The sequence below is a fragment of the Halichoerus grypus genome, chromosome 7 (genome assembly GCF_964656455.1).
Source record: "Halichoerus grypus chromosome 7, mHalGry1.hap1.1, whole genome shotgun sequence".
Lineage (NCBI taxonomy): Eukaryota > Metazoa > Chordata > Mammalia > Carnivora > Phocidae > Halichoerus > Halichoerus grypus.
This window is the reverse complement of record NC_135718.1, coordinates 77,176,023-77,184,482: the sequence shown is the minus strand read 5'-3', so window position 1 is coordinate 77,184,482 and position 8,460 is coordinate 77,176,023. Positions and strand designations below refer to the sequence as shown.

The 8,460-nt window shown below is 38.3% G+C and overlaps 1 pseudogene; it reads right to left on the bottom strand.

Annotated features, from left to right (window-relative positions):
• Positions 1-353: 353 nt before the first annotated feature.
• On the bottom strand, positions 354-1,284 carry LOC118527492 (10 kDa heat shock protein, mitochondrial pseudogene; annotated as a pseudogene).
• Between the last annotated feature and the right edge of the window lie 7,176 nt (positions 1,285-8,460).

Below are 8,460 nucleotides of genomic sequence, written 5' to 3'. Positions count from 1 at the left end.
CTAAAATTAACTAATAAATTCTTAGATATGTCATAGCTATAGGGGGTATTAAAATGGAAACTTCTATTGAGACCTAATACTCCAGAGTGGAGGATTAGAGTCCCAGGGAGGACCTGCGCTAAAGGTAGGAGGAATCATTTGACTTTTAGAATGTTGTTTCATGAACTGCCCGGTCCACAGAGGATGAGGAGAGACCGCTACAGATTGGCAGGTGGTGGCGGTTTTTTGGTTTGTTTTTTGGATGTCATTAGCTTATTATAAAAGAGAGACATGGACATATTCACGGGATGACCGATTTCAGAATTCGGTGGAAGGGGCAGCTTCATGGGATGCCATCTCAATAGTGACTTACTTCAGTCTCCATACTTTGCAAGAGTATCACCCCTTCTAAGTAAGAAATGATCCTGGCCATCTAGAACTACTTTGGTGCCTGCCTATTCTGGGAGGACGATACCCGACTTTGACGCGAACCAGCAGAATCCATCCACCCTTTCCTTCGGAGCCCGATCCGACAGCTGCTACCGTTGCCTGCAATGCTTTTCCCTGAGATTTTTCTGGAAGCATAACGCCTCTTGGTTGATATTTCGGCTGCACCCCTTTCAGCTAAAACTCAGTCGAGGAGGGGACGAAATTTTCTAAATGCCTGTCTTGCTAGCAGCGTGTAGCCTGTTCTCAGACACTGGGATGGTCGGTGGCAGGCTTAATAAGCCGAGAAAATTACTTTTCAGGTTTGACTCAGCTGCCGCAAGGTGAGTAGATCTCCACACACGAGTGTAAGAATCTTAAAAGTGGCTAGAGAGGCCTTACCTGGATTCAGTGCTCGTGTGCAGTCCCTCAGGCTGAACAACACATGAGCTCGGCAGGTTTTGCTCCTGGGCAGCTTCCTGAACGGGGAAGGTGAGCAGAGCACACGGTCCAAGGACACAGAGGAGGTGAGGAGCCTCCGGGTGCTGGGTCCAGCTTGGGTCCGGCTTGCGGGTCAACTAGGGGTCATGTCCTCTCCGTGACTGCCTCCAACACACATCTCAAAGCTCTAAAAAGGTCAGAGATTGTGGATTTCAGGGTAGGGCTTTTGGAGAAATGTATTACCGCATTGTGAATCCCACCTCTTCTTCTCCTTCCCCATTCTCCCTCTCCCCAGGAACAGGGATGCACCTGCTTGCCCCTCATTTCAGGCCAAAAGGGTGACTTGGAGAGCATAATGCATATACCCTGCACTTTAGGAATCAGCAACCTGGTGTCTGACTCCTCCTGCAAAGCTAAGGATCGAGGAATGCCCTGCATGGCCGCTTTCTAGGCTTGGAAAGAAGTGGGCTACATGGGAGAGACAGTCACTATATGCTTGCCTTTCATCTGGAGGACCGCCTGGAAGACCAAGAACCATCAGTGGAAAGAGGCCGGAGGTATCACCAAATAACTTGGAGCTGCAGAGGTAAGTGAGCATCTGGAATAGAGATGCGTGGACGCGTGTCCCCTGTCCAAAGAGCTACGGATAGGCTTCTCCAAAGAATCCCACAAGACAGTCAATTTTCAATATAATCAAGTCTAGAAAACACTAGTAATACAACAGGACAAGTAGTAAGAACTTGCTCCCCTTTTATCTTCTGTGTCCCAACTCAGTGGACCAGAAACCAAAGTTCGAGAACTCGAAGAGAAAGGGTAGAAGCACCCGGAGAGAGAGTGTGAGCCAACATACTCCCTTTCCTAATGCAAGCTTCTGATCTCAGGCTGGTTGGATATAGGCTCCAGTGGGGAAGGTGCAGAAACTTTAATTTTAAATCCAGATTGAATTATGATCCTTCTTGGTGAAGTCAGGGGATTTTCCTGAGTTCTCATGCAGATGGGAATAATTAGCACCATATGGCAGATTTATAAAAGCAGTAACAAATAAAATGGGCTTGTTCCACGTACACATCGCTATTCAGGGTCATGGCCTTAGAAGTCTGGGCTGGAAGCCCGAGATGCTTGATCACCCAGGCCTCATCCTTGACCCACACCACACACATAACCTCCAGGTGATGCCGCACACATAAGGTGTGCACCTGCTGGGAAGCTCTCAGCCTCACCCGGCTTCCAGACCGCTACCATTTGCTCTTCCAAGGCCACTGACACCCATTGAGCATTATGCTTTATACTGGCTAATTTTATAGGATTTCTTAATGCATGATTTTGCCCTTCTATCATTAATAACAAATTAGAACATCCGTTCATGCATATGGTCTCTATTTATATTTAGCCTATGTGAAATTTTTTATATCTGAACTTTTCCCACTTTTTCAAATTATGTTCTGTCTTTTATTTGCTGGTTCCTAAGTACTCCTTACATATAAAGATTACTAACTCTATTATATAAGTTATAAATATTTTTCTAAATTCATTGCTTTTGGAAATTCTCTATGCTGCTTTTAGGAATGTAGACCTATTGAAACTTTTACATGGCTTAATTAATGATCTATTGTCATGATTTCTGCCTTTGGTATCATATTTAGAAAGCCCTTCCTCACTCAAATATTATAAAAATATTTACCTACATTTCCTACTACCTTAATATTATTATATTTTGCATCTAAATTTTTAATTTACATGGGATTTCTTTTGGTATTTGGAATGATGCAAGTATTTAGCTCTATTGTGTTCCAAATATTTAGTCAATTATTCTGATGTCATTGGGGAAAAATTCCTTGTCCACACACCTTAAACAAGGTTTTATTGTGTTACAAAGTCTTGACATTTAGGGGCGCCTGGGTGGCTCAGACTTTTGGGCGTCTTGCCTTCGGCTCGGGTCATGATCCCAGGGTCCTGGGGTCGAGCCCCACATCCGGCTCCTGGCTCGGCGGGGAGCCTGCTTCGTCCCTCTCCCTCTGTCTCTCCCCCTACTCATGCTCTCTCTCTCTCTGTATCTCTGTGTCTCAAATGAATAAATTAAAAAAAAAAAAGTCTTGACATTTAGATGCATTTCATAGTGAAAATTTTCGTTGTATTCTATACTTTTGCATAGCTAGAATGAACCCATGGTGATGTATTATATTTGCTAATTTTTTATTTAACTTTGATGTATCACAATTTATAAGTAAGCACGGTCTGTAGTTGCCTTTAACTTTTTTTGATTTTTTTTTCAATGAGGGTTATTCTAATCAGATGCATTAGAAAAATCTTCTTGATGCTCTGTAATAGTTTCGATAGCCCAAGGATTGTCTGTTCTTTCATGATTTGTTAGAACTATAATCTATAACTCCTTTAAGTATGATGCCTTTTTCACGAAGGGATTTTTACTGCCTTTTAAATTTTTTCTAAGATCTATTTAGGTTTTCTGTTGCTTCTAGAGTTAATGTTAATCATTTATATTTCACAATAAAATTTCCATTTCATCCAAAAGCGTCCATAAAGCTAATATGTGTTATGAATCTCCAAGAGTATAACATAAAGGGTTCTTAAATGTTTCTGGCTGGGAATCTTTTGTTGTTGTTTAACTAATTTTTTGTAGGACTATTGTTCTAAGTTATACACTTTGGAAAATGCTAACACCATGTCTTAGAACATTCCCTTAAATTTGTTTTTCAATTCTCTCTGCACAAAGAATTGTATTCCCTTTCTTACTCTGAATCTTGTATATTGCTTTTCCTCTATTTTATACAATTATTTTTACTCAAAGAAATAGCTTTTGAATATGTGTGTTCATTCTTCTGTTTTTCAACTCTTTAAAAAATTTTTTTCTCCCTTAAGGGAAAGGGGAAAACAAATTGAAATCAGGAATTCACCAGGAATTTGTTTCAGGAAACGTAACTGGATGTACTTTTAAGTATTTAAACTGAATGAAATAAAAGGAAGCTAGAAGAATGAACAAGTATACAACATAAAGGTTTTAGTTACGAATATTGTGAAATGATTGTCATAGTAAGTTCAGGTAATATCCATCATCTCATACAGGTACAATAAAAAGAAATGGAAAAAAAGGAAAAAAATGTCTTTCCTTGTAATGAGAACTCTTGGATTCATTCTCTTAACAACTTTCCAATAAGTAATACAGCAACAATAACTATAGTTATCATGCTGCACCTTACATCCCTAGTTCTTATTTACCTTTTAAGTGGAAGTTATCATTGGACCACCTTCTCTCAATTCCCTCTGGCCCTACCTCCCAGCCTCTGCTATCCACAAATCTGATCTCTTTTTCCATGAGCCTGTATTTTTTCCCCTTAGACTCTACATATAAGTGAGATCATACAGTATTTGTCTTTCTCCGTCCAACTTATTTCACTGAGCATAGTGCCCTCAAGGTCCACCCATGTTGTTGTAAATGGCATGATTTATCTTTCCTTCTTAGGATTGCTTTGGCCATTTGGGGTCTTTTGTGGTTCCATATAAATTTTAAGATTTTTTTTCTACTTCTAAAAAAGTGCCATTGGAATCTGGATAGGGATTGCATCGAACCTATAGATAGCTTTTGCCTGTATTGACATTTTAACAATATTATTTCTTCCAATCCATGAACCTGGGATACTTTTTCATTTATTTGTGTCTTCTTTGATTTCTTTTATCATTGTCTTATAGTTTTCAGAATAGAGATCTTTTACTTACTTGGTTAGATTGATTCCTAAGTATTTTATTGTTTTTGATGTTATTGTAGAGGGCATTGATTTTATTTTTATTTATTTATTTTTCAGATAATTCATTGTTAATGAACAGAATGCTATTGATTTTTGTATGTTAATTTTGTATCCTGCAACTTTGCTGAATTTGTTGATTAGATCTAACGGTTTTTTGGTTGAGTCTTGGGATTTTATATATTAAAAACATGCCATCTGCAAATACAAACAACTATACTTCTTCCTTTTTAATTTCAATGCCTTTTATTTTTTTTCTTGTCTGATTGCTCTGGTTAGGACTTCCACTACTATGTTGAATAGAAGTGGTGATAGTAGGCATCCTTGTCTTTTTTATGATCTTAGAGGAAAAGCTTTCAGCCTTTCTCCATTGAGAATGGTGTTAGCTATGGGCCTGTCACATATGGTCTTTATTATGTTGAGATATGTTCCTTCTATACCTGATTTGTTAAGTGATTTTATTGTGAATGGATGTTGAATTTTGTCAGATGTTTTTTCTGCATCTATTGAGATGATCATAGGTTAATGTGGTATTATCACATTGACTGATTTGTGTATATTGAACCATCCTTACATCCCAGGAATAAATTCCACTTGATCATGGTGAATGATCCTTTTAATGTGCTGCTGAATTCAGTTTTCTAATGCATGGTTGAGAATATTTGCTTCTATATTCATCTAGAATATTGGCCTATAGTTTTCTTTGGTAATAATGTCCTTTTCTGGCTTTGGTATTAGGGCAATGCTAGCCTCCTTTAAAAATATTAATTCTCAAGTTGTTTATAAAGATAGGCACCATAGACAACTAGTCTGTAGATAAAATATTTTGAGTGGAAGAGAAATTCTTTTCTCTTTTTGCCTCTTTCCATTTTGTAAAATGGATAGACTTGATCCTGTCTGTACATATAGCTTATTGGGTAATAACACAAACAGATAAACATTGACTTAGAAACCCCATTTGCCCTGAATTATAATTTTTTCTGTATTTCAAAACATATGGACTGTCTACAAATGGCCATTTGGACTATGAGACCTATAACAAAATATCAAATATTTACATAATAAGATAATTCAGGCATTAAATGTCTTGGTAAGGGGTAAAATGTCTCATTATTTGTCCCCCATCAGCTAGTTCTCTAAAAATTTATAACTTCTCTGAATTGTTTCCTCACCTGTAAAATGGACATTATAATATCTACTGAGCAGGGTTTAGGTGACAATTTGAGTTAAGGGCTTGGTCTCAGGACCCTTTCCCAGTAGCTATGGCCTTTTAAGGCCCCTACAACATTTTAAAAAGAGGTCTTTGGGGCTTGCAGAATCTTAGGTGATTTCACTTCATGATATACCAAACCATGCAAGAGTTTTAACCCATAGATATATCTGAATTGTGAAGCAAATTCTTACAAAGATCTTGTGGTCTAAACCTTGTGATTTAACTCAATGTGGCTATATTATAATAAACTATATTTCGTTGATTTCAAAATGCTTTTTTTTTTTTTTTTTACATTTTCATATCTCATTACTCGGAATGCTTCTTACAATCGATGTCTTATAAGTATGGCTGATGTTGTGTTTCTTTCCTAGGAGTACATAATATGATGAAAGTTACATTTTACAAATGAGGACATCTTAGATTCAACAAAATAGTGTAAGATCTTCAGCCTTTTTAAATTTAACACCCCCTCCCTGGGAAAACCCACATGCCTTAATGAATTACTACAATCATTAACAGAGGGAGTGAATTTTGATGTTTGTTTTGTCCATGGGCCTTGTTTCCCTGTGACTCATAATCTCCAGTACACTCCAGCCAACAAGATACCAGGTGCCTATCCACACAGGCACATACAAAAGGTCTTCAGCACACACCTTTGGAGGAAGACATACCCTAAAATAAAAATCTTGAATCTCACAGATAGCCTAGGTCCCTACCAACCCATAAAAATGCAAACCCCAGGGGATAGTACACAAAGGCAATAAACCAAAACAATACAAGTCAGTCCAACATTACACAAATACCAAGGCATATAATCTCATTGATGAAACGATGCCAGATTCCTGGCTCAGATTTAAAGTCACAGATTTTTTTTTTTTTTTCTAAGACAATGTTTTTAGCTCGGTTTTAGGTTCACAGCAAAATTGAGAGGAAGGGACAGAGATTCCCCACTTATCACCTGTCTCCACAGGTGCATAGCTTCCACATCATCATTATTCCCTGACCAGAGTGGTCCATTTGTTACAACTGGTGAACCTACTTTGACACATCATCATCACCACAAGTCCACCATTTTTATTAAGGTTCAGTCTTGTAAATTGTTGTGAATTCTAGCAGTTTCAACAAATGTATAATGACATGTATACAGTATAGTACCAGTCTAGTACAATACAGAGTATTTTCATTGCCCTCAAAACACTCTGAAGCCACAGATTTTAAAAAGTGTTCACACTGGGGACCCAGCTCCAGTCCACTGTGAATGTTGCATTCCCTTTAAGACTTCCCTAATCCCCTAGCCCCTAGAACACAGTTGCTGGATACACATACTCACTACCAGGATGAGCCTATAGCGTGAGTCAAGCAGGGATTACTCTCTGCTTTCCCTTGCTCTGTCCTAACACCCTAGAGCTTTTAGAAATCATGATGAAAGAGGAAGGAAGTGTTTTTGAAAGAACACCTACCCCTCCAGCAGAAGGCAGGAAGGAGAAGTAACAAAGCAAGATGGGCCCCAACCCCTCTGCAAAGGGAAAGTACCTTTGCCCTATTATTTTGTGATCTAGAGGTTGGGAAATAAGTTTAAAGAAGATCCCAAAAGCACAAATATGAATGGAAAAGTAAATATGTAAACAAAGTTGGATTTCTGTTCACTGAGTCAAGTCATAGATGAATGGAATAGAGAAATGACGGATTGACAGAGATGTTTACAACAGCACAACTAGCAAAACAGGTAGAGAAATAAATGGGTACTTCCAGTACTGTGGATGGGAACACACAGCCTATTCTAGAACAATTTGACAGCACATAGGAAAATTGAGCAAACTGTATGACCTATCACCAAAGATCTCATCTCTAGAAATACATCTCAAAGAAATTCTCACACATTCCATAACGGGGGGTGTAAATGCTGATGTTTTTAACAGTGGGGATTTTGAGGAAATAAAATTACATGTCTGACTCAGGGAGGGGGGACAGGATACTTAAAAAACAGATATTGTGGAATTCCGTGAAACAGTAATTAAAAGCAAACCATATGTACAGATGGGAACATGCTGTGTTCTCAAAAGCAGGGCTGACTTGATCGGTATGTCACATATGCAAAGCATAGGGCCCCGTGCTTGGAATGTTCTCACATGTTTACTCCTCTGCTGCCTACATATTGAAATTCTTCATCGTTTTGAAACATGGCATCCCGTATTGTCATTTTGCTCTGGCTCTTGCATATTAGGCAGTCAGTCCTGTTCATAAGCATAGCATAGAGAAAGGTAAAAACGGGATGAGATTTATTACGAAATACCATATGGAAAAGTTGTGTACTATATTCTCTACAATGATATGTTAGAATGACAGGTTAGGGTAGAATGGAGGTCAAGTGTGTGGAAATGGGGATCAGAGACAAAGGTTAAAGTTAAATAAGAATAAACAAAACCACAAAGGGCCCTTATATGGATGAATAACTCATTCACTGTAAGTCTCCAAACAACAATGATTTGGATTTTCTTTGGATGAAGGGTGCCCTGCAGAAAACTCTTGGTAAAATAGTTTAATATCAACTAGGCAGTACTTGAAAGCTTCACCTTCCCACTTCTTTTTGCCTAAGGGTATCTCATTTTCTAGCATAGACTAGATTCCAGTTGTTTCTATATT